Raw genomic sequence first — 27,985 nt, 5'->3', positions numbered from 1 at the left:
CTTGTTTTGATATCATGCTTTAGTTATAACTTTCAGCATTTAAAAGCAAAGTCAGTTCATTAACCATTAAAAACAAAGCAAGAAGCATGCGTGTGCTCTAGCAAACTACAAATACTGTCATGTTCCTTGTCATAAAGAGTTTAAAAGCAAAGGCTGTGGATGATACAGAAGACAGAAGATGCAAAATTATTTGAGTGTGAGTTACAATCTGATGGCTCATCTAATTATGGAGATTAGCAGTGCTGCCCGCTGGGAATGACTGACAGCTCCCCCAGAAAACCATTACTAACTGCTGTACATTCACCAGATGTAACAAATGGCAGAAAAATCATCTGTTCAGGCTGTTTGTTCCAATCCAACACCTGTCGGTGGCATTTCCTGAAAACATCAAGCATCCCATGTGATATAAACTATGTTTTTATGTTTTCTTTGTTTTTATTCTTTCTTGTTTTATGGGTATGAGTGGATATTCAAACAGCAAAACCCTATCACAGAAGTGAGGTAGGATCAGAGTTCAAAGCACTGAGTTCTACACAGCTCCTTTGTGTGCATCTTCGCTACCACAGCCTCCTTCTCACAAACTCATCCCCTCTGTGACCCTCCCCACCGCCATACCCCGGCTTTATTCAAGGCTCAGTTTAATGTCAGTATTTTATTCATACTCAGTGTCTGATTTTCAGATGAATAATTTCCTTTTGGTCTCCTCACAGTGTTTTTCATAACCATATTCAATGCTTTATAAGGAGTCCATATGCCTTCATAAAATTCCTGTGATGTCATAGGAACAGAGTTGCCCTTCTGTTAACAGTAAGTTAATTCAAAATCCAGGGAAAGTAGGAAAGTAACAGGTAACCTATGCTGTGATCAAGACTTTTGCCATTTTGGAAGTCTTGCCCAGCCTAGACACTGCAAATAGCCCATGGGACAGTGATATCAGTGCTGGAGTTAATTAACAAGAGGGCTCAAACTCTTTACTTTGCACAACCAGAAGCACCAGAAAAAGTGCATACTCACCAAACAACCAGCAAAAGGCATTGAGCACATCCCTTTCCTTGTTGATGTCCCTGCCAAGAAGCAAATCAGAGGGTGATTCAGTGCAAAACGTCCATGTATTCCTGTTTCATCCAGCACGGCATTTATGCTAGGCCTTTGACCAGAAGCATATTTTTCCTTCTTGCACATAAAGGGAAAATAAAACAATGAAACAGAGTTACAGTCTTGAATTCCCTAGCTTCCTAAAAGCACCTTCTGGATAACTGCATCATGTCAGTGGTGTAAATACCAGATGTCTGAGGCTGCCAAGATGTTTTGGGATTTGCCCCACAAGGACATGCCTGAGAAACTGCCAGAAAATCTGGTGTTGAGTGCCATCCTTCACAAAGACTGAACTCCTTATGAATTAATATGTGTTGCTTGCTCTTTCAAGTCTTGATGCTGTGCTATTGGTTTTCATCTTAAACATTTAAACAGAAATATTCTGCTACAGTTTATTCTTTCAAAAAAAGCCATTTCTGTCATAACATTTCTTTTAAACCAAGATGCTAACAAAGTCCCTTTGTAGCATTTAATATTGAAGTCATATAGACAAGAGCTAATGATGGTTCTTTACTCATTCCCATGGTGGCACAAATCTAGCGTCAGTTTTCCTTAATCAATTACTCAAGATGTATGGTAGCACAAATGAAAGCAAGATCTAATGTTTTAATGGCTTCACGTATTATCAAGCAGTCTTGTAAAAAGTAAAGATTTTGTGATAGATTTATTTGAAGTGAAAAAACAGAACCAGGCTTTTAGTCTCCAGAGTTGGCAGGTGTATGTCCTGTAGTGAGGGAATAAAGTCACCTGGCTCTTACCTACTGCTTTAAATAAAAGATAGGAAATTCTTATTTCTCTTTTAAAAACATTGGATGACTTCTGGTCTCCAAATCAGTATGTTCACTTAACATGCAGTGAGCTAGACTTGAAAGGTCACAAGGTAGCACTGAATCATTATCTATTTGAGAGAATTAAGGGATAAGGGGGAAAAAAGTCAAGTCTATTTTTAGCTTTGAGATTTATGGCCATGATAGCATCTGGCCAAATTAAAGTGATCTGATGAAAAAGCTGAAAGGCAAGGATATCTATTCTTCATGAGTCTTTAAACAAGATGTTGGAACCATAGGTTTAATCTCACCTTCAACTAAAAGATTTACTAAAGCCTGTGGCAAAGAAAAAGTGTTAACAGATTAATTCCTCCTACAGAATTGCAATTCTACCTATTGTCTTACATTTGTTATTAATTTAGAAGCACAGCTCCATATAACAGGCAATTTAGGATGGGAGCAAAGCAATTTATCTTTGTATAATAAGACCACATGAAACTATACAGCATTAAGAGCTTCTGTGTGGCCTCCAAGTTGTAAGATAAGGCCGCTTTAAGTAGCTGAAGATAGCCAAGTTATTCAGAATCTCCTACGTCACTTCCTCCAACCTGTAGGGAAGGAACTGCTTAAACACTTTGTAAAGAGTTATGTCCATGTGTAAGGCTGTATATCAGGATGAATTTTTAAGAAGATAATTCAAAGGAGGTTTGAGTACGGTGATAACCGAGGTCACTTTGATAGGTTGTACAATTAGTACCATAATCCAAATTTACTTCCCATGGTAGTTCCGTACCCTGCACTTTTGCTCCCTTCCATGAGTAGACAATTTCATTATTCCAGTAGAAGTTAATTTTCCAGGGAAGCCATGGCCACAAAAGTATGTTACCTTCATGAAAGTTGGAAGGCTAGGCTCAACACATGAGTGCAAATGCTGATTTTTTTGCAAATGCTCAACTCTACTCAAAGGGAATTTCTATGGCTTGTTGATGGTACTGACTTGGAGACCTGAATTGTTAAGTAATAGCTGCCACACTATCAACTAGACAGAGCTTTTTGAAAGCCTTACAAAAGATATATTTTCTCTTCATTGGTGCAGGCCGTGAACACCAGATTTGCTCAAAAACAGATTGTAAAATAAAATCTCACATGCAAACATCTTGTTTCCTCAGCGGATGTCTCCATGTTGGCTTGCACCATGGAATCACCATACACTGGCAGCAGCAGCATGGAAGGGTCACCAACCAACTTCCGGCACTGTTCACAGAAGCAGAGGAAGAAAGTCTTTAATGACCATGGTAAGAAATAGGATCTGTTGGTCAGAAAAATTAAATTGACAATGCTGATAATCTTAAAGTTGTGTGAGAACAGGATCCATGGCTATCTATTTTGGGCCAAAATTATGCAGAATTTCTTTTTGTTTCTTCTGACATCCTTGCTATAATACCATGTGTAGTCTTTCAACAATGAGCACTCCAGCAATCCCAGACACTGATGATATCGTTTCTCCGACGTTATAGCAATTGATCTTATGTCTAGCTTGTCTCATCAGATTTCCCTTCTATTGGGAGAACTTTTCTGACTAGACCCCCAGAAAACTGAATCTCGGTGGTCAAGTTTTCCATATCTATATTTCTTCCCGTCATATACCAGAAATAAATCATTCCCTTACCTGACAGACGCTTCAATGTACTTGGGTTTTTTTGGCATATTTTTCAAACCCAGACAAACCTTCCCCAATTAGAAGGTTTATTTTTCATAGCATCACAGCAATTACCAGTATTTTGCCAGATCGTTTTAGACTTTATGTCTTACGAGCACTTGGGCCTCTGAAATGCATTGTCTGCCCATTAGCTGTTATTTCTGTAACAAACAGGCAATGCCTGTATGGCAATGGCAAGTCATCATTAGCTTCTGGTTCTCCGTGCTTGCTCACCTTTGGTCTCCAGTGGCAGATGCCAATTGAATCTCTTTAGCCACAGTGCAGTTACGTAGAAATCTAGTTCTGACCGTGGATCCTATGCTTTCTCCAGGGTTTATTGTGTTCAAAGCACAGGAAAAAACAAGAATGAGGAGGCTAACATACAAGTTTAGCTGAGCAATTCCAATTTCTCTTTCCTGTTAGGGCTATAGAGATGCATATAAGTGCAGTGTGGATATTATCTGGTGAGAACAGGCACAAGCTTTCCCTCCATTGTACCTTTCTGTTCTTAATATTTTGCGCTTAACTGTTTCTGCATGGTCTGCAATGCACAATTGTAGAAATAGTTTCTGAATACTCTGCTAAAGGAACTTACAGTTAGGTTAGCAAAAAAGAATTATTGAAAGAGTCACCATTGTTACAAAGTTCTCTCTCTGTGGGCAAGTACCTGTATAGAAAGAAGATAAAGGCTTGCATGCAACACATTGAGTGCTCTTGTGGCTCACGCTTTTGCTATAGAAAAAGAAACTCATGCTGAGTAAATGCATCTCTTTTTTCTGGAACTGTGCCAATGTGTCCATGTGACAATATCCTAACAAAAGTGAGAGCAGGAAAGCCACTTATAAACAAGCTATATTGCTATAGCACAGGGACATTTACTAGGTTAGCATATGCAGCTTTAACTCCAAATTAGTCATGGTATTAGTCTGTGCTGCAAATTTATAAGACACCATTTTAAATCAGTTTCAGATGGAAATGGAAAATATTTAATTCCTGGTTGCATAGGCATTCAGGAGCCTTAATGGTTTCTAGAAAATCTGAAGTATGTGGATTTAACAGTGTAATGGGTGTAATTTAACCCCTTTCAGTGTAATGGGTCAACAGTAAAGCAAGTTAAGCAATGTGATGGTAATCAAGTTTTGAAAAAGCCTCTTTGAAAGGTAAAATTTTTAAGTGAAATATCTCATTCTGGTAACTCATTTAATTTAGCTTCTTTACACACATAGATAGATAGAACAGAAAATTATTTTTACAGTTGGAAAGCTTAAGTGTACTGCTTCTACAATTACTTTCAGGAACAAGAGAAATGACAGTGTATTTTGAATACTGATTTAAATTTGGGCATCTGAAGGTGAGTGCTAAGTGGAAGCAAACTAATCTTTGCTTAGAGAAGGAGGTGTTTTTCCCTTCACATCTCTAGAAAATGAAACCTTGTTGTGCTATTTATCCTTTCAACACTTATCAGGTATTGAACTGTACTCAGTTCAGAGCTACCGCCCCCATTTCAAAGAGCTGAGTTTTACTTTCCATACATAAGACTGCTGCAACTGTGTCACCACTTTAATGATCCCAGGAGTTTAAAGCATTTCAGCTCATGATTCCTAAATTGCCTTTTTTCTTCACTGGAGATTCAACATTGTTTTTTCATCTGCTGTTGACACCATCTTTCAGATAAAAACCAGGCAAGTGCTGCTCCAGTGCTCCCTCCTTCCCTGTAACTTTAGCTTGGGATAGGAATGTAGTCGTTATCATGTAAAGAAAGGTACCCGGTCAGCAGTTACTAACCTAAGGATATGTAGGCAATATAATCCTGTCAGCAGTTACTGACCTAAGGATATGCAAGCAGGGGACCAGTACCAGGTCAGTCTGCTTCTTAAAAAGATACTACAGTGATGTGAGTTTCTCCTTATCAGGAGCTGCTGTCCTTGCAGTTTTAACATCCTGGGACACCCATAATTAGTTACTTTTGTTTAACATATATCTTGAAACTGTCAGGTAGAGTGTTCCTTGGATGAACTTTGCTCATCATAAGCTCATTATAATACTAAAAATCATACCCACAGATCAAAAGACCCCTGCCCAGGTGAAGGCCAACCCATGAGCATACATAGTGCAAAAAAATGATTGTGTAACCATATATAGATTACTGACCAGTCCTGGAAAGGGAGTGGAAACCTGGGGAAGTACCAACCAAAACTGAAAATATAAATGATGTAAGGACTGTGAAGAAGGTGTGCTAGTTTTATAGTTTAACCACAGAGCTCCCAACATTGCACAGTCTCATAATAAAATGATATCTCACTTCTGTGTGTAGATTCAGCTGCTTGCACACCAGGCTGCTTTTGGGATAACAGGAGAAGCTGCTGGCCTGGTCATGTCTCCCTCCACACTTTCTGTACACACACTCCTGTCCCCCATCTACCTCTGTACTCCACTTGCTTCCCTTGCGCTACCCTCCTGTTGTATACTATATTTCTGCCGTGCCATATGTCCTCACACAACCTTCCAGTCTGGGATTTGCCATTTCCTTCTTCTTTTCATTTTTTTTTCAGTCTACTGGCAGCTCCATGTCCATTCCCTTCACTCAGCACCTCCCTGGTGCCTGCTGCTGTTGCCCACACACACATACGTGTCCCCCCCCTCCCGATCACGCTTGACTCTGAGCATCGATCACACTTGGATCCAGAGGTGTCACTGCAGAGGCAAATCCCGGCTGCTTGAGAAACCTGTGGCCCTTCAGCTTGAGCTGCATGGAGCACAAGATTGTCTAGAAACCAAAGCATCCTTCAAGGGTTCGCAAAGGCTTGCAGCTTATAGTAACCACCATGAGGCTGCCATGGCCCTCCAGTTAAAGTAGCTCAGATGTATCTGCCTTCTCTACAATGCTGCGGTTTAGTCACAATCCAGACATACCCCCAAGGGCTACCACCTTTCCCCAAGGGTTGATAGGTTTCACCTCCATTGGAGAGTGATGGCATCTAACCCATCTCCGAAGGCCACCTCATCTTACATTGGCAGCAACTGTGAGGCTGAGAATGCCTCATGATTTCAGTGCCACAGACAACAAGGAGACACAGTAGCCACTTAAAATAAGAACAAAACAGCTGCCCGAAAAAGGTTTACACCTCCCCTTATTGTTATGTTTAGCTTTTCCAATAGCCCAGGCAGTGAAATGGGATTAAATCTGAGAAAGAAGCAAGACAGTATTTCTAACAGACAATTAGGTGGTCCCTTTTCTATAGCACACATTCATTTAACAAGCAGGTTATATATAAATCTATATGGCGTTAGTCTGTCCTTCAAGTGAAATATCCAATAGCTTATCATTACTGCTTATGATAGTGTGTGAGTGTGTCTTGGTTTCCTACATAAAATTCCACACCCATATGTCACTTTCAAGCAAATGTTACATTTTGGGTTTTTTTTGTCTATTACTATGGCAGAAGTTTGGGTTTGATACCTATTTTGTATTTTGAAATATGTAAATATTTACCCTAACAAACTAGCTTAGGGTAGAGCAAGATCTGACATGCATGCTTTGGATCTTATTTTTGAGCTGCAGCAGAACTGGCCATGAACCTTTTGTGGGGCTGAACTTCAAGACTCTGCTTTGAACTAGGATCCATCTCCCCAAATAATTTTAATTGTTTATGTTAATGGGCTTTTGTTTCTACTACTCTGTAAAGTATAGTGCTAAGTCTTTGCAGGAAGTGTGAAGATATACCACCTCCAGAAGCTTGGAGTACCAAATGTGTGTTCCTTAAACACATCAACAAGATCAGGAAACAGCTGCAGAGACCGGATCGCAGAACACAGCCAGGCTAAGTGAACAGCCACTACCCTGGTACAAGTTCTTCATTAGCTGACGAAGCCAACTTAAGCCTACTATATCCAGTTTTAACTGCAGATCAGACACGAGAAGTCTAATTCAGGCAAGCTATAAATTACACTACATGCTCATTCTTTGTCATGATCTCCAATCTGTTCCTCGGATGAAATCTTGGAAATATTTCTTTCACTACTATATTAAGCCAAGAAGATGGTATGGATTTTTGTGCAAGTAATGATCCATTTTACAGGCTTATGAATCTATACAAATGTTGTATTATCAGGCTGCAAGGTCTACCTTCTAAAATGACAAAACATCTAGGATTCCAGAGGAAAACAATGTTTCTGCTTAGGCCACATACAATTCTTAAGAAAAATAGGATTTCCTACTGCAATGCCATCTTTGACATTTTCCTGAGGCTTTAGGATTAAATATAGCTAGCCTTGCAATGAAGTTGTCTCAGTCTTGACTTTTCCGTATTTAAGTGTTCCAGAAAGTTAGCTTCAAGATGTACTAAGCCTATTCAGTGGCACCCACAAGGTCAACTGTATTTTACAGCATGTGCAGAGGTTAGGAAAAGCCTTAAGAAGCTGTCTTATCCTGCTAAGATCAAGTCTAGCTGCAGGTAGATGCTCCCCTAAAAAATATACTACAAGTCTGACCTTCTCATTCTGCATAGCCAACACAAGCCTGTGCACAGAAGGATCATGAACTTGCTTGTGCACTGATTGAGAGAGGAAATCACAGCACAGAGAGGGATATTCGGACAGTACTGTTCTCCAGATTCTTTTGCACTACAAGATTCTCCAGATTCTTTTGCAATCTCCTCCAGCTGTTTGTTTTGTACTCACTCATAGACCTGTAGTCTGCATCTTGCCCCTTGCTAGTTTACACCAGAGATTAAATTCTCCATCAGCTGCAAGGACAAGCAACTAGTTTTAATTCTTTACAACTCTGGCCTCCCACAACTCCATCCCCATGTTACTAGTGCCATGCTGCAATGTAGAAACAGGTCCTCTGTGTTGCTGAGCCAAGGACCTGTGCTTCCTATTGTAGGATTTACCTCAAGGGAGAGTCCTATGAACATTTTAGACATAACCTATCTAGAGCAGGGCATCACTATCACCTGCACAGAAGGCATTCCAAAGGCAGGCATAGCATTCTCCACCAGCATGGATGAAGTCCCCTGAGTGCACTGCACAGAGAGGCATGGATGTAGACTCAGCTCTGCTGAGTACCTGGGGCAGCCCTGGGCCAGGGACTAGAGGTTTTCCCTATTTTAGCTCTAGACTTCAGCCTGAATTTGTAATTCACATGAGAGGAAACCCTTTTGAAGCAAATGATTTTTTTGACACCACTTTCATTACCACTATTCACTGGCTTTTCAGACAACTTAAAAGCAATATTTTCTCTCAGGCTGTTTTCTCACCGCAGTACCAGGCACTAATCCCCCTGTTCACCAGACAGCTACGGGCTACAGAGGAACTCTCTTCCAAGGACAGCCTTCACAGGGTGAATCATAGAATCATTTTGGTTGGAAGAGACCATCAAGATCATCGAGTCCAACCATAACCTAACTCTGGCACTAAAACGTGTCCCTAAGAACCTCATCTATGTGTCTTTTAAATGCCTCCAGTATGGTGACTCAACCACTTCCCTGGGCAGCCTGTTCCAGCGCTTCACAACCCTTTCCCTGAAGAAGTTTTTCCTAATATCCAATCTGAACCTTCACTGGCACAACTTGGGTCTATTTGCTCTTGTCCTATCACTTGCTACTTGGGAGAAGAGCCCAACCCCCTCCATGCTACAACCTCCTTTCAGGTACTTGCAGATAGTGATAAGGTCTCCCCTCAGCCTCCTTTTCTCCAGGCTGAACAGCCCCAGTTCCCTCAGCTGCTCCTCATCAGACTTGTGCTCCAGACCCCTCACCAGCTTCTTTGCCCTTCTCTGAATTCTCTCCAGCACATCAATGTCTTTCCTGTAGTGAGGGGCCCAAAACTGAACGCGGGGTTCAAGGTGGGGCCTCACCAGTGCTGAGTACAGAGGGATAATTGCTGCCCTAGTCCTGCTGGCCACACTATTTCTGATACAAGCCACTCATGCTCCATTTGATGCTCATGCTCCATCTGAGGGTCCTGCTAAGGGCACCACAGCAGCACACTCCATGCATCACTTGCCAGCCTGATGGACTAAGAACACCAGCATTAGAAAACCTTCACAGCACCAAGAAAAGTTGGATGTTTCCTACTTGGCTTACCCATCCTCTTCTGGGGTTTCAACTCCTGCTTTCAAGACTGCTGCTGACAGAGCACCCGCCTCAGACAATTAGCAGAACTGACAGAATCTGGCCTCTCATGACAGGTGTTACTAATCATTTACTCACCTGCAGCCAAGGAACCAATAAGTCTGTCTGCTAACTCTTTCGTAGCTGTTCCAGCATCAGATTTGTACAACCCAACATGAATCAGAATTTAAGATTTTAAAACTCAGTGTCCCTAAAGTGCTAATTCTTATGCCTGAAGAAAAAAAAAATCCACATAAAGAAGGAGAAGATATATGCCAGCTGACAGTAACAAGAGACGAGACAGTTTATTTGTAGTCCATGCCAGAACACAGTTACAGATGTATTTGTTCTTCTCTGGAAGAGATTGTGTTTATTAAACAAAAATTAACTCTTCTAATGTATCACAAAATTGTCATGTGCAGCCTTTTTAAAAAAATATAGATTTTGGATTTGTAAATACGTAACAGACAAATTTTCTGACCATCACTATCCAGAATGAGTACTGGCCAAGCTTTTATATTTATGTTTTTTGGATGTGCCAGTATTTTATTCCTCAGGTAAAACAAAAATGAAGACCAAAAGCTCCCTGAAAGTGGGAGTATTTAAATAAATGTTCAGTTGTTTTCAGTCTTCTTGTTATACTGCTAGAAAGGGGGAAAAAAAAAAAAAAAAAAAAAAGAGTAGAACAAAATGACCCAGGTCGTTCCAAATCCATTGATAGCAAAGCCTGCCTCTGCTTCTCAAGAAAGAATTACTCTTGCAGGGCCAGGCTAGGCAGCAATCCATTACAGAAGTCACATCCTTCAGAAAACTCATTTCAAAAAGAAGTGTTGGAAGGAAGAGGATTCTAAGATTTGCCTTGAATATTTCAGCATCACGGGGCACACAACAGCAAAGTTTGGACATTAATTGCTGGTGCCAATGGCCTTTAAGAGATCCATGATCCATGGTATTCCAAAATCTGAAAAAACATTATTCTTAAACCAATAATTGATAGCATTTCTTTATTTCTCTCCCTCCCCCAAGCATTCATGAGATGCTGCAGATTGGGAAATAACTTCTTAACTGGATAGGCTGCAGTCATTTTTTTGGCATCTTAGTGTTGGTCAAGATAATTTAACTTTAGAAAAATGCTTAGGCATATTTTTAAAGAGTTTCTTGTCAGATAAGGTTTAGAATGTTACAAACATCCTCATGAAAGTAACAGAGATGTTTAAAATCACTTTATGAGCTGGAGATGAACTTAAAAAGAATGCAAAGGAAACAGTGAGTTAGAAAATGGTGGTGATGTGACTAATGTCTCCTGTTTTATGTTCCCACCAGCGTTCAAAGAACCAAAAATAGTTCTTTAAAGATTAACCTTTCAAAAGTAATTTTCCAGCATATCAAATTACTTTACAAGTTTATTAGCCAAATTAGTGCTTTAAAATTCTCATCTTGGAATCAGGGGAAAAAAAAAAAAAAAAGCTAGATAAAGCACTTTTCCTAAAGTTTGTGCTGATTACTCTCTATACATGAATATTTACATTTTCATGGGCTTGGTACTCATCCTTCCTCAGCATGCTCTAAAAAATTATTGATGGAGTTAGTATAGATGTGTTTATTTCATGTGAGTTGGCTGAGTGGACAGGCAGCCAGGGTAAAACTACTTTAAACCCCGTCCCCTTGCTATGGGTGTGACAAGTGGCACTGGCTTTGTCCCCAGTCCCTCCAAGTCATCTCAACAAGGCTCAAGCCTTGTCTGCCTGACCTGCTGTCCCCTGTGCTGCACTGCTCTGTCCATCACCTCCCCCCAAAAGCAAGGACTGTGCCCCACAGGTGATTTGGTGAAGCACAAATATTAAAGGGCACCATAGCACACAAGTCAAAGACCTGGAACATAGCAGTCTGGGTCCATCTCTGCTGGTGGAGCATCCATGTCACTGCAAGGATCTCAGGCAAGTGAAGGCAAACTGTGGGCTGCAAGTGACTTCAGTTCAGTGGCACAAGGAACTCCAGCTCATTTTCAGCCCAAATGCACTGTAAATAAACCTACAGAAGGAGAGAGAGAGCTGAAAAATTAAATTTTTGCAAAGGAAATCACAATGAGCTTCTAGAATTTCCTGCCAAAATAGAATAAATTAATTTGGGAAATGTCAGTGCTGGCGATGAATGAGCTCCTCCAAGTGCAGATAATTGCTGAGTAGAACAAGAAACTGTGGGTGATGATGAGAGGTAGAATTTGTCTGTGGACCAGAGGAGCTGGTGGGAGAAGTCTGCAGCCTTGTCAAGCTTGAGACCATAACCAGAGCAGTGGGTTGTCAGTGGGAAAATGTGGGGTACCCTGTCTCCTGAGCATCTACACCACCACAGCTGCTGTAGAGCTGGTGACTTTACCAAAGGAAGCCTCTTTAGGACTTCCAGTCTCTTGATACAACCTTGCAGGTTTCTCAAGGCAAGGTCAAGTTGATAAAAATGGAGACAAGGTACAATTTGTCCTGTAATTCTGCTGGTATCTACCTGTTTCTGCACAACATTTTGTTGGTTGTTATTTTCCGTGGGAAGGATATTCCTTGGGGCATTTCTAACCAGCTGACCTTGTACACTCGTGTGGGAAACCCCACTCGTGGCACCACTGATCGCAACGGCATTGCACCAGATTGCATCTGGGAATCTGATCCATAATTCAAGGAAATGTAGACAGTCGGAGCTTGATTCTGGGAAGCTGGGTAAAAGAAGGTGCAGGCATGTTCCTTCTCTGTATTCATGCTGTTGTTCTTTGGCTTTTCCTGGTAATGTCTTTATGGCCTTTCACTCAGCATGCAATTTTGACTCCAGGTAGCTTATTTTCTTTTTAAAGTTACTGTCTGCTAATTATTCTCTTAAATCCTGCAGTAAAACATGTCTTTTCCTCCTACTGTATAAAGAAATCGTTGTTTCTCCTTCAGTATTACTGGCCATGAGCTACAAGGCTTATCTATTTTTTTGCAAGCAGGCTTTCAGCCCCCTGCTCTTGCCTTGTTACAAAACCTCTAACTGCCTCTTTACTAAGGAACCTATTAATGAAGGTAGTCAAACATTTATTATGTTTATATGAATGATTTGCATTATCTAATTAGGCACATGCTGGCATATCTTCTTCAGTGCAGTTACCCACCAGAATAAAACAAGTTTAAAAAACCACAGTTTGGGTCAGTGGCTTCGCATTTCGTACAGTTATTGCAGTAAGGGCAAAGCAGGATGCTCCTGAGTTTGAACAACAGTGTTTAAGTCTGCCACATCAGAAAAGGCAGTGAGAAATCTAACTCAGCGAGCTAAAATTGGAAATAAATTAAGGGAGCTGGGAAATTATAATTTACACAGTATGACTAGGCTTCAGTCAAAGCAAGACATATGATTTACTTTGCCCCAACACCAGATGTCTTTACAGTTTGACCAAATGACTTTTATTTGCTTGCCTTATTGATATGTCCTTTCCTTCTGTTGCTTTGAAGCCAGGCTTGGCGAGGACAGCAGACTTTCCAAAGAAGCTGCCAAAATAACACTATCCAAAGTGAAGTATGTACCTTTTTCCTCAGTCTGGATTCATTTCAGTCTAATGGAATGAATCCCAGTAATCAAACAGCTTGTTGTGAAGGTCATCCCATATTGCAACATTTAATTAACAGCATATATATATATATATATATATGCTTGTATATATAGATAGATAGATCTGTATTAATATATATATACACATATCAGAGAATGGGAGATACCAAATGGAACAAATGCTTGGTAGGAGTGAATAAATCAGTCTGCAAAAAATGGAAGAACCTCTGCATTCTCAATTACTTGAAGTCTCAGTGGAGTCTGAGAATTGGATCATCATCAGAAATAAGGGCAAGGAACATCCCTGAGAGAGCCCACAAGGAATTAATTGCAGGGAAGAATAGCCTGATGTAAGACTGACTGCAAATACAAGTCATTAATTTTTAAATATAGGTAGAAGTGTGACAGGATATTAAGTCTCTCAGCACAGTAGAACCCAAAGGATTTTTGTTTAAATTCTGGCAGCAAATGTTTGCAGAGAAAAAATTGTTTTACTGCTTTGATGAACAGTTTGTATTTCAAGAACTGAACTCTGAAAATGACATAATTCTTCATGTAAATAGTACAGGACAAATCAAAGACAATAATTTCATTTCAGGATATTCTGAATGTAAGAGAATTGGAAACAAGTGGAAAAGGGAAGGAAAACATTGTACATGTAAGCCACAGATAAATGTACATACATATGAAAATACACTTACTAAAGATAAGCTGTAAATTAATCTACGAGTGATTCCAAATAATTCATAACCCGGGGTTCCTTCTTTGGTCAAACTTCGATGGGAGTTTCATCCAAGAGGACAGAGGAATGAACTATATTTGGAAGCAGTTTTCCCTTTGTGATTGTGACTGTGTCCTTCTCCTCTGGTCTGTCTTCCCTGGGACCGGCTGAGCTGTCCAGGCAGACATCAGCACTGCTCGGAAAGCATCGACCACTGCCCCAGACCTCGGCTGCTGCCCAGTCTGCCCTTTCTGCCAGAAAATGTGGCAGCTGAAGTTTATAGAATGTCCTGGGTTGGAAGGGACCTACAAGGATTGAGTCCAGCTCATGTCCCTGCGTATGACAACCCCACAGTTCACACCATGTGTCTGAGGGTGTTGTCCAGTCTCTTCTTGAACATTGTCAGGCTTGGGGCCATGACACCTCCCTGGGGAGCCTGTTCCAGTGCTCCAGCACCCTCTGGGTGAAGAATCTTTTCCTAATGTCCAACCTGAACCTCACCTCGCACATCTTCCTGCCATTCCCTCGGGTCCCATCACTGGTTGCCAGAAAGAAGAGATCAGTGTCTGCCCCTCTAGCTCCCCTTGTGAGGAAGCTGTAGACCACGATGAGGTCTCCCCTCAGTCTCCTCCAGGCTGAACAAACCAAGAGACTCTAGCCGCACCTCATATGGCTTCCCCTCCAAACCCTTCACCAACTTGTTGCTGTGTAGCAGCTTTGCAAGTAATCTGCATCTGAGGATCCAGGTGAGATTGCACTGGTTTGCCATCCTCAGCTGTTTCCCCAAACTGCTGCATGGTGCAGGCGATGGAGCCACAATTAATGCTCACATACACTGGGCACGATGGGGCTACAGGAGAGACTCAGAGCTCAGCCCTTTGCACAAGCACTTCACCTGCCCCTTGCACACTGAGCACAGGGGGAATTTTACACTGGCAGATCTTTCACCATAGTTGAAAAGATCTGATAACAATATCCTAAATTACAGATTAACTGATGTAACACCCAGAAAAATGCTGTCTTGAATGATCAATATTTTATTAAAATCATTTAGTAATATATAATTGAAGTAATTTTAATTGCATAGTGCCTGGCATTACTTAATATTTTCAGTAATAACTTGGATGATAGAAAAAGCCTTAGCTGATCGAATTTTCAGGTGACATCTATGTAGGAGAAACTGCAACAGAGTAAATGCAAAGTGAGAACTAAAAATGATCTTGACAAAAGTAAAGTATGATCAGAAGACAACAAGGTGTAACAGGAACAAGTGTACTCAAGTCACTTTAATGTTGCATTTTACTTAATATCGTAAGCCCATCTAAGGCAGCTTACAAGGGTAAGGTTATTTAATAAATCTTGTAATAAATAGTAGCAAATCATTGCATAATGTAAAAGAATAAAGCAACTGACTTCTAACTGTGATTTGTAGTCATCTGTAATACCTTCTAGTGTGCTTAAAATACCATACATCGATCACACCCAGAATGCACTCTTGCCATCTATTAATGTCTATTAAATTGTTTGTTGTTCTCAATGTTTGGGGAATACTTTATGAAGAAATACATTGCAAAAGCACACACACAAAAAAAGGTCTAGTGAAAAATTCTAATTCAAATTCTAATTAGTAAAGTTCGCCCTCAAGGACTGCTGTGGAGACATGCGAAAGTCAATACCACCACGCAGACGCATTAGGTTTCATTTGATTTCCTAGGGTTTCTCAGGACAACTACTTAGTATCAGACCTGCTTTCACCCTATTCAGCAGTGGACCACTCATATCTAGGTTTAGAGCTATTGCACCTGATAAACAAAGTTCAAATAAGGAGTTCAAATAAAATTATATGTTAACTGGGAGAATGATTGCTCCACAAAATGTCTAGCCCAAAACCTAGGAATGATCTGATCCCTCTAGTTCAGACAACTGGGCCTGAGTGCCTGAGGGGTAGGGCAAGTCTTAACTGCAAATAGAGCCATTCGAATTGAGAGCTGCTGGCAAGCAAAATATAAGGTAAATGTAAACTATATCTTGAATGTATTTTTGAGTGAACTAAACTTCTCCACTGGCATCAAGCACCAAAAACTGGCATCAAAACTGTTTCTTTCACCACGGTGCATCTGTCCTGGCCAGCCAGCGGATGAATTTCCCAACATTAGCATCCCACTTCTCCTCATTCCACACCCAGCGTAAATCCCTGGCAGAATCACTGAACCATGGACTGCGGGGTATCCATAACCCATTGCTGAGAGGAACAGCCATCATATGACACTTTTGACCAAAATTTGGGAACAAATGATCAGTGACTGGAGAGAGGCAAATGATGGCAGTCATGCCAAACACGTCTGTTACATGAGAATATCCCCACAGAAGTGGTAGATGCCCCATCCCTGGAGACATTCCAGACCAGGCTGGATGGGGCTCTGAGCAACCTGATCTGTTTGAAGATGTCCCTGCTCATGCAAGGGGTTGGACTAGATGGGCTTTGAAGGTCCCTTCAACCCCAGCTATTCTATATGATTCTGTGGCTCTCACTATCAGCTGTGCCTTAAACAACAGCAGAAACAAAACCCCATTTACACATATGAAAGCACCAAAAAAGTTATAATTATGGGAATAAGACTAAAGAAATATTAATTTTTATTTATTTTTATTAATTTTATTGATTTTAATAGTGCTTGGTTAATTCTCACAGAAATTGTGTACTATTTATCCACAGAAAATAGCATCGTTTGGAAACTATTGTGTCTCTTCAAGAACCATGAAGGCTCCTAAGTGGAAGAAGACACGTGACTTCATACAGGTATGACACTTTTCTTCCTTAAGCTGTATTAAGCATATCCAGTTGTCCTGAATAAAATGAAAGCAAATACTTCTGATTCACAAAAAATATTTAAGCAGTACAAATGCCTTCATAATAAGTGGCATTTAAATACAGAGCAATTTAAAAAATAGGTATTGAAAGTTATGTGACACAACTACTCTAAAAATCGTCATTTTCCAAAACAAAGCTGATTTTGTCTGATGGTGGCTTAGTAATTTATTATAAAGACAGAACAGAGACTGAATTAACATTGTGTCCCCTTGCAGTGAGAAGTGCTAGACTGAATAATGTACTCCAGGGGAATTCTACTTAGCATTTATATGAATATGGGAAAAATGATAATATGATAATTATCACTGTTTTTTTTCCAAGCAAAGATCTTCCACAGAGAAATGCTCAGTACTGATTTATTTTTTTCCTGCAGCTCCTTATTCCTCACAGTTTTATTCCAAACTCAGTCCCAGGGTGTCTTAGATTTGCAATATGGTTTTTCTCACGGGGTCTGTACATTGGATCTCCCTGTGTTGACCCTTCAGATTTCTAGAGCCTCTGTCTGTTTTTGTGGGATATCCAACACCTTCAACACTGACCAAAATTCTGACCTTTGAGTCAGTTATTGATTTGGTAGGAATTGTGTTGGATTAATGCCGAGCACGAACTAACAACCCAACTTAAATATTCAGTACTGGAGCAATGCACCACATACAATGTATGCTCTTTAATAAGCTTTTATGTAGACTTATATAGTCTTTCCTGTCTGCTTTCTCGTCTGAAAACAAGTCACTTCTACTAGCAGGTGTATCTGTACTGAAGATTGCAGTAAAGTATAGACAGGATGGTGGCAGCTGTTCAGGCGAAGCTGCATGAAGTTCTAAGCAGTGACTTTGCCATAGTTAAGCTTCATCTGATCTGTGTGCTAGTTCATTTATAATTAAGTAACTAGATCATTTATAATTAATTAGCTGCAACTCACTGAATTATAACATAACCAAAGGTCAAAAGACTTCAGAAAGGAGTGTGTGGGGAATAGACACTGTGAAATAAACAATCTTGGCAATTCCAGACATAAAGCAAAAAGTGCTGTAACCACCTTGGACTGGGCTGAGTTGACTCCTGAGTTAACCTCTTCTGCAAAAGTGCCGGGAAATTCCTCAATAGAAATCCTGCATGTAGTGTGTGGGACGACTGCCACAACAGTGGAAAAGCAGTAGTAACTTCATTCTCTGTTTCAGGCCAGACACGAGGAAGATGTTTTTCACAATGAGGGTGGTGAAGCACTGGCCCAGGTTGCCCAGAGAGGTGGTAGATGCCCCATCCCTGGAGACATTCCAGGCCAGGCTGGACAGGCCTCTGAGTAACCTGATCTGGTTGAAGATGTCCCTGCATATTGCAGGGGGTTGGACTAGATGGGCTTTGAAGGTCCCTTCCAACCCAAACTACTCTATGATTCTATGAAATCCTGCACATAGCATGTTGGACTGCGACTGTGACAGTGGAAGGGCAGTAGTAACTTGCTTCTCTGTTTCTTCCCATTTATAGGAGCAGAACAGCTTAGCAGATTGTCCCTTGAAGGTGGTACTTGTAATCACTGGAGCATCTGGTCATAAAAGAATGTAAAAACATTTTTTTGAAGTGAATTCAGGGAAAATCAGCAACAGGAATGGTTAGGTGCTGGGGAACTGCTGTGGCCATTGATTCCAAAAGAGCTGTAAATGCTCAGTATTTCCAGTCAATCAGCACATATAGGACTTTCCCCAGGGTCTGAACAGGAGAAAACAGCAAACCAGTTTTTATTCAGAATTTCTGTATTTTGCATGGATGTGATAAGTGTTTGTTTTGTTTTGTTTTGTTTTTAAATGCATAGCTTCCACTACCAAGCAAGTGACCATGAGCATAAACTTTCAGTTTGGCAATGACTTTTAGCATTTTAATAGCACCATTTAATTCAACATTTTTTTTTTCTCTTTGCTGAATAATGAACTGAACTGGAATACAAACTTCTAGGGGATCTTGCTAACAAACAAAATGTTGACCCTGATTTTATTGTTTGGACCAAATGGAAAAATACATATACATGGGATTTGACTTCATAACCAATCCTTTGCAATCTGATGTTTCACAGTGTCCACTGGCTCTAAGTTGCACCTACAAGTGTGTCCATACGAGCAAGAATGAACACAGCCTGATACCACCCATCCTGCATACAAGCTTAGTGCGCCTGCTTGCGACAGTGCTCTGTTTTGAAGTAACCGTCTAAAGGAAAAAACCCAAACTCTTTCCCATCCTGAATCAAAGGTGGACCTAAGGTCTACACAGTGTTGCAAGAAGTACTCCCTGGAGTATACAAACTGTTGCACAGAAAGCATTTTTCTGCATCTATAATATACCTTGCCATAGAGAGCTGTGGAAAAACACACACTGTTTGTGACCTTCAGCATATCTTTGATTTTGAAGTAACTGACTTCAGTATTACTGTAGAAGGGGCAGAGCAGTGGAACATTCAGCCTGTATTAAGTACAGACCAAGCCAGGCAAATCATGATATGGCCTGTTCCTGGAGAGTAAAAAATATATATCATTTAAGCTGCATTCAGTTTCCTTGCATTAAAATTAAATTAATAACAAGCCCTAAGATACTGGAGTAAATTGGATTTTATAATTGGAAAGTAAGACAGACAAGTCAAATGAGTTGCCTGCAAGGAAACTAGCAGACCTCTAACCTCTTCAAATTTGTGTGAAAAAAATGGGGCTATTTGGTCTGGATTTAATGAGAAAACTGAAATACCATAAGGAACTGCAGCAGAGGCATAGGGAATGGATAATATTGCAATAGTCTGAGCACAGGCAGGTCTGTGATTTGATAGAGATTTTAATTAAGGTTGCACATTCACACCAAAGGCACTGCAGCTGCAGGTTCAGTTTCTGATTTCATCCTGAGCTGACACAACACTAGAAAACAGGGAGGGATGGTGGTTAAATCCCAGCGTACATGTCAGCCCTGCATTCCTACCAGGAGGGGATTGCTGCAGTGCTAGTGTCCGTCTCTTGGTGACTTTGGAAGTGACTGGACATGCAAGCCCTGATGATGTCAAGATTATTAGAAACCATCTGTGTGGGAGGAAGAAGGACTTGAGTGGAGAAAGAGGAATATAAAGAAATAAATCTTCACTGAACTTCAAGAATATTGAAAATTGTGTCAAGAGGCTGTGCTTGTTACCCATTATCCCACCCAGCACTGTCCCCAGAAGAGCACTAGAGCTGTTGTGGAACTGCAAGTACAGCTGGAACCCAAGCATCTAAGGCATGAGCAGATTGACAGTGAGGCACGGAAATGACCTTGCAACCCTTGAGGTTATAAGGAAGGTATGTATTTATTTACAATGCCGGACACATGGGGAATCATTTCACCTAATACGTGTGTGAGATTACAGTAGCTGTGAGCTTGGTTAAATGCAGTAAAGTGTTACGTATTCATGAAAGTTTTAGGAACACCTATACATATTCATGACCTGTCCCCAAGAAGGCGGTTCTTATTACAATGAGTTCTGGGAGACCATTTCCACAGTTTCCACCTCCAGCTTCTCCTGGTTGCAGCTGCACAGTGATCATGAACACAGGTCCTCTTTCTCCGTACACGGTCACCTTTGGTCCAGTGTGATGAGTTGGTTAGGTCTCAGACTGCTGAGTTGGTTAAAACTGGCGTATTTCTTGTCCTGTGCCCAAGTTTCTGTTTTCTAGTTCACCCAAGGATGCACCCAAGGATTATGATCTTTGCAAGGCGTCAGTGAAGTCCTGTTTCTCACACACTTACACAGAATTAAGCAAGGCTAGGCAATAGTGATGTGGGTTAAAGGGTTAGCTTTAGTGATGTGGGCTAGGGTTAGTTCTTTAAGTGTAAGTGTTAATTGTTAGTTCTTTAAGTGTTAATTAGTTGTCAATTCCCTGTATCAACAGTAGCTGATGGGAATGGCTTCAGCCTTAAATCACTGCCACGGCAAGCCCAGCACCCTGCTGTCTGGATTCATGTTTGCTCCTGACATGCCATTTGGGGAGGGAGGAAAGACAAAAAGTTGCTGAGTTATGAGACCAGAAACATGCATGCTATCACTGCCTCATTTGCGGGTTTTATTAAAAAATGCTCTATCATTTTTTCACGTCACGACTACTGTGATCTTGAGTCTGTTATTGGTGAGCACCCTTCACTCATAGAATGAACTCAGCAAAGGGTGAAGGAACACCTCCTCTCCGGAGTGTCCTGAGGGTCCATCAGGCTGCACGTGACCATGGAGGTCCCATCTCCTGCTCCCTGCCCCAGGGAGGGCTGCTGCCAGGTCAGGGCAGGTTGCTCAGCACTATCCAGCTGCATTTTGAAAACAGTGTGGAAGGAGAGCCCAGACATCCAGTGCTGCACCAGTTCATGAAGAGGTTTCTTATTTCCAGTGGAGATGTCTTCATTGCAGGTTGTATCTATCGCCTCTTGTCCTTTCATTGTGCACTTCCAAGGAGAGTCTGGCTCTGTCTTCTCCACACCCCCACTTTTACTTTGCATCAGGATGTAGTGCATACCAATTCATCTGTCAGTACAAAAGCTGACATTTAATCTTTGGGGTGTTGTCCTCTAATGATTCTGGGGCAGTGGTGATAATTCGACTGAAGAGCACCCTCAGTTTAAATCTCACGGGTGTTGACTCTTCAAGTAAAAAAACCCAACATAGCAAAACAAAAGAACCCAACTGCTCGTCTTCCCAACAGCCTTAGGATGAGGAAGCTGAAGCTCTGGATGTGAATCATATGAAGGGGAGAGAATCAAAGGGAAGGGAGAAACTTGTGGATTGAGATAAACACAGCTTAATAAAATAACAAAATAATACTAATATACCACTACTACTACTAATATATATAAAATGGAAATAGAACATGAAATAAAAGATACTCAATGCAATTCCTCACAACCTCCATCTGCACCAAGCAGCCAGACCTGGGAAGAGAGAAAGCACCCTGATCCTGAACAGCTGATCCCAGGGGAAGGGGGAAAAAAACACAAATGCAGAGAGGCCCAGAGGTCCCCTGCAAAATGGCAGGATGGCAAAAGGCCAAACTAAAAGAACTCCCAAACAGAACTCGACTGAAACAGACCAGAACCGGAACAGGTCTCTGACTCCCTAGCCGGAAAATCCATCTCTTCTTAAATATGTAGCATGATGTTAATGGCACGGGATATTCTTATGGATTAGTCTGGATGTCAGTCAAGCTCTGCCCCATCTATGTCCCTCTTTCCAGCTGCCTTACACCTGTGTGCAGAGAGCTCAGAAAGACCTTGGCTCCCAGATGACAATTAAGATGACAAGTTCTTTCATTCTCTTTGTTCCAATTCAAAGACACTGGAAAGTTACTTGAAGAAAAAGATTAACTCTGTCACAGTGTGTTATCTTGCTGTTCTCAAACTAAATCCAAACAAACTCCGTGCTAGCTACAAAAAATAAAGGTTTCTAACTGCATGAAGAAAATTAACTCTCAGTCAAACCAGCACAGCGACCTATAGTCAGGTCTGGGGTCCACTGTAGGATTGGACTGCAATGTGCTGTGTGCTACAAGGGCCTGGCCCCAGAGCTGTTCACACCAGGAGCAGCCCAGAACCTGGCAGCCAGTGCTGTGCTTGAGCAAGCTCCCTCAGCTTCTGCTCCTTTTTGGGAGGAAGCCAAGTTGCTGGCTTTACCCTTCAAAAACTACACGTTTGGATCAGAGGGACTGATATTATCTTTTTTTTTTATTCCATTTCTCCAGCTTCCCTCAGGCTGGGGGATAAACTGCAGTGTGGCTGTTCATTTCAACCAGTCATAACAGCCTTCCTCATTTTTCTCATGCCCTCCAGAGATTTTTGACAGGCAAATCTCCATATGTGGGCATTGTTCTGTTAACAGGTACAACTGACTCCTCATTTACTGAGTTAGCAAACAAGCATTTCAGGTGGCACTGAGTTAGCAATTTCCAGCAGCACGTGTAAATTTTGAAGGCTAAGATATCCTGATTCTTACAGTCAAAGTTATGTTTTCATTTTCGATAGTGCTTCCATAACAACCCTACATATCCCTCATGGGTATGAAGAATGGCATGAAAAAGTTCCAGAGTGGGAATATTTTAAAATATAGATGCAAATAGAGAGGGTTTTTTTTTTCAAAATAGACAGCAAAAACATTGAAACTTGTACTTTTTAAGATGTCTCCTATTTTGTACAGGCAAAGCTAATATATCGTTTCACTTTAAAAATGGATGCTAGGGTATATTTTAGCATAAGCACAATTGGGAAATGTGATTTGCATTTATTTTCTGACATATTTGTTGTAATTCTGCACAACTTTCTACACAGCGCAGATTTTTGTTAAGTCAAAAGAAACCCAGCACTGTTCTTCTCAGGTACTCCAGATCTTTGACAAGGGAGATGTGGGAGTCGTGGAGCACATGGAAAGACCAGGCAGTTCCCCAGGCAGTTTGTGGAAAATGTGCAGAGATGTGAAAGCAAATGGCCAGCACAAGGGACCATTTGCTCATTCCACTGTAAGCAATAAAGAGAAAAAAAGCCATCAGGCAACTCCTGACACTGGGGCTGGATCTCAGCTGGGGTGTCAGGACGTGGTCAAGGGAGAAAACACTTGAGCCCTTTGCAGGTGCCCTGCAGCTACATCCCTGCCCTCAGGGGACAACCTGCAGGTATTTTGCTTGTGGAGGGAAAGCCGTGCCTGTGCAGCCCATGGAGACCGAGGCCCTGACGCACAGGATGGCACAGCACGGTCCCCAAGAGCCTGCTGGTATGGGAGGTTTAGCAGAGCAAATAGACAGGTGTCAAGGGGCAGGTGGAGATGAAGAACCTTGGACCTCGCTGATGGGGACACATGTCATGCGGTGGGATTATCTTGAAAGGTGTGTGTCACTAATAATAGATGACTAGAGTAAGTGTTGTGGATCAGTGACTTACCGGCTAAGTGGTGTAACATTTACGGGAGATTCTTCCCCATTAATATTCTGCTTGTCTCTTCAGGAAACTTCTCCAGCCTGGACAGCACTTGGGGGGAAACCAGCTCCTCTCTTTACTGTCAAATTAACTTTGTATTTAATATTTAAATCCTCACAGTTCATTAGAATTTGGAGTCTTTTACAGGCTGTTTCTGGCAGGACTGTACACACCAGTTCTCCGCTGTCACCATCCATTTTAACAGCAAGAAGGAGTTTTCTGCAGAACTCGTTCCAGCTCTGACATGGAAGTTGGATTATTAAATATTGTTGATTGTGCTGTTTTTTGCACAACAAAATCTAGACGTGCACTGACAAACTGATTAATTCTATTCTGCTACAAGCACTCTCCTCAAAAAAAGGCAGAATTCAGGGACAGAAGGAAAATAGATTGAGCCCAGGCTGTTATTATTTAAAATTTCCCTATTCTGTTCTAAGCAAAGCAAACACAGCCAGGAGATCATTAGGGTAAGATGACTCAAAAAAATTCATGTCAGTATACTTATTTTTAGGGCTATCACTTTACGAAGATTTTGATACCAGTTATGTAGCTGAGTTCAACTCCAGTGACCTTCCTATCTACACTGAGTGACATTATAGATGAGTTCAGTTGCTCGCAGGATTTGTGTTGTTTGTGTAAGGGACTTAGAGCATGATTAGGACTTATTTTGCTACAGTACAACATAGGAAAAACATGATCACCATGCTGAGAGCTGTAATTCACATTCTTGTTTTTTTTCTATTGCCTACGGAAATACATGCCAATTATATGCTGAACAGCACTGAACAAAAATGCCACAAAACTTTCGTTTGTTATAAAAAGCTTATTTAACTGAGATTTCTTGGGGTTTTTGTTTGTGGGGTTTGTTTGCTTTTCAGAAGCGTGAATAAAGCTGCAACATTTTTGAGCACATGGGCAATGCAGGTGGACTGATAGAGTGACCAGCATGCAAGCCAGCTGGCAAAGAACATTTTTGGTTGGGTTCTTGGCTTCTGACGCACTCCTGGACTTGGCCATTTCACTGCCCTTCGCAAGACAGTGCTGCACAGCAATGTTTGGAGGTGCAGCCCTCCATCTCCCCTCACCTAAGTAATGGCCCTGACCCAGCTGGTACCTTTTTGTAATCCCCAGTCCCTCCGGAGGCTGAGTCAGCCCAGCACACAGCATCAAGAAGATGCTGAAGCACCATCACGGTCTTACCTCCCACCATCATCTCCGCAGGATGCAGCACAGTCTAAAGGAAGGAAGAGTCCAACCCAGCATCCCATATTTAGAAGAGGATAGGGATATGCTTTCAACGTTGATATCTCTCAGCAGTGCATCTGCTAGTTTTCTAGGGTGTTTCAAATACCACATCACCCTCACAGTTGCTGTTGTAATTTTCTGCAATTCACTTGTATGCAGTCAGCACCTGTTCGGGTTTTGATGTGGTATCACTGTGGCAACTTGTATGAAACACCATGTGTATAGTGAATTTAAAAACTAATGGTGTCTCCTGAGACACAGGATATCACACTACATTAATATTTATCTTTACTATCCCTTATTATGTTGGAAAAACTATTTTATTACCAAGCAATTGCCTGCCATATGGGAAAAATACTCTGCTTTGTTCAAGGTTATTATACATACAAAATCCATATTTCTTAATAGAAAGGTGCATGTTCCACTTGGATTTTTATCAAAAATAAGGCATGCTGAGAAAAACTAAACACTGTTTATATATGATAGCAGGTAACAGAATGAAATAGCAGTAGAAAACAAAAGCAAAAGCCCTGAAAACTGTGCAGTATATTGCAGCCAAGCAAGTACAATTGTACGATGGGGCCATGCAGACTTCTAGGTGCAGCTCTGCTGCTACATCTGCCCTGGCACCTGAAGAAAGTAATTTCTCTCTCTGCATGTGCCTTTTGTCTTTTACATTTTTTCTGTCATAAGGACTTTCATTGTATGTCCCCTGGGGTCAGTAAGTGTGGTTTAGCCTGCATTATAGCAAAGTGGCAGCAAAGCAACAGCTAAGACTGGTCAGAAAATTATATTTCTTATGGGTTAGGAGTGGGAGTTCTAGCATTTCTTTCCAAAAATCTGGAAGAAAGTGAAGAAAAAGTGCACAAGGCGTTGCAACTTTCTATGCCATTACAACTCATCATGGACAATTTTATCTAAAAATATACAAAAAGCAATTTCTTTTAACTGGACTGTTACATTCCGTATTTTATAAAAAATATTTTACAAAAAGTGTATACACTGTGGAAGAATCCTAAATACTAGTGATAAAAATATGACTAATAAACCATAAAATATATGCATGTGAAATTAGAGTGGTACAAATGTACTTATGTCTTTACAAAGCCATTTGGTTTTATTTCATGCATTTGATACCTGGAAACTAGCCCAAACATCCCCTTTAATGACAGTAAATAATTCAGAAACATATGCACATATCACTATAATCACAGTAATTCTGGGAGTGGGGCTTCTTTTTCTTTTCCATGAAAACACTTCATATCATTAAAGAGAATACATTCAGTCACTGAGCACTCAGATGTTTTTATGCAGACTCTAACACATCTTGTTTTAAATATTTCTTTCACGCTGTAATTTGGAAAACAGAAGCATGGGGTTTCTGCAAGAGGTCTCACATTGCAGGAGGACGCGTCCCATGTGCTGTACCTTGCACCTGGGAGCCACCCTTTGGTCCTACCACTGAAACTCTGAGAAGCACAAGTTCACCACGGACTGGCCATAAGGTGCTCGTCAGGTAACAATGATGAGACACGCAGTGCATGGGACTGCGGTGAACAAACTGAAGAGCCTGCCTTGCTCTGTAGGGTTGTGTGCCTTAACATTGTTTATTTAATGTTTAGTTACAAGCTGAAAATACACCACTATTGGGAAACAGTAATGCTAGAACCATTTCTGGTCTGATATTTAATTAATTAACAAAAGCACCTTCTCAGGCAATGGGGCATCTCCTGCACCTGAAAGATGCACAGACTTATAGGGGCATGGTATTTACCTCTAGAAAATAAAAGTTTATAAGACAACTGTGCTTTAGAAAGAGATGCAGGTGAAACTAGTAAATGAAAATGTAATTATGCTTTGATTAGGAGAAGGAGGACTTCAGGAAACTGTTTTAAGGTCAACTTTCTATCCTGTGCAAAAACAACCTGTAACATAAGTGAACTCAAAAAACTGAACAGTTTTTCTTACTGAGAAGGTTTTTTCCTCTGAACAGTTCTCTTTAGTCTTCAAACTTCACAAAATGACATTAATGGATAAAAAACATTCTCCAGAAAATTCCGAATTACTGTAATGTAGTTCATGTTTCTTCAGGAGGCATAAGCCTTTTATAGCTGTTTTGAGATACGTAGTTGTAACTTCCTAATACCCCATCAGGAGGAGTGAGAAGGTTAATGTATGCTCAAACAATGTCAAATCAGGCTATGACTGGTGACTAATGCAAGTAACCAACACAGAATACTTGTATTAACTGGAAAGTTCATTTTGTAATAGTCCCCTGGCAGCTTCCTTAACAAATTCAGAATAACAAGAGGCACCGATCTAAGAAATGGTAAGAAAAGGAAAATAGCTTCTTAAAGGACTATTTAAGAAATAAATTTAGAAAGATTGTGGGAAATCGACTGAATAAATCTAAAAGATGCTCTGAGAAATCTGATCACATTAAAAAAGGCAATTGCATATACTCCACAGGTTTGTTAAAATGGATTGTGTATTCAAGAGCTGTATATGCCACCAGGATCAGCAATGCACAGGAAAGAGCTCCTTTTGAATTTACTTACTCCTGAAGGAGATATTTTCCTACTTTCATCACTCACCGCTGCATGTTCTGTTCCTCTCTGCAGGAAGATGCAGGCAGACAGCTGAAGAGGAAAAAGGACAGAAGGGACCACAACAAATCATGCAGGAGCATCACTTTACACTTCTTGCTGCTTGGCCATGTTCTGTCTCTTCTGCCATTGCTTCCAGCAATTTCCTCTTCCTGCGTCGGTGCTATTTTCCTTCCTGCCTCCATTCATTCCTCCCTTCCTCCCTCCCTTCCTTCCTCCCTTCCTCCCTCCCTTCCTTCCTTCCTTCCTTCCTTCCGTCCTTCCTCCCTCCCTCCCTTCCTCCCTTCCTTCCTCCCTCCCTTCCTTCCTCCCTTCCTTCCTTCCCTCCTTCCCTCCTTCT

The 27,985-nt window shown here is 41.0% G+C and overlaps 1 long non-coding RNA gene across 1 annotated transcript; it reads right to left on the bottom strand.

Moving 5' to 3' along the window:
• Window positions 1–941: 941 nt before the first annotated feature.
• Window positions 942–27,985, bottom strand: LOC110363050 (uncharacterized). The gene is made up of 3 exons (XR_010471667.1): window positions 27,634–27,985; window positions 3,009–3,116; window positions 942–1,064 (listed from the first exon to the last, which is right to left on the bottom strand). It is a non-coding gene; the product is annotated as an uncharacterized LOC110363050 (long non-coding RNA).

This window comes from Columba livia, chromosome 3 (genome assembly GCF_036013475.1).
Source record: "Columba livia isolate bColLiv1 breed racing homer chromosome 3, bColLiv1.pat.W.v2, whole genome shotgun sequence".
Lineage (NCBI taxonomy): Eukaryota > Metazoa > Chordata > Aves > Columbiformes > Columbidae > Columba > Columba livia.
This window is presented reverse-complemented; position numbering and strand designations above follow the sequence as displayed.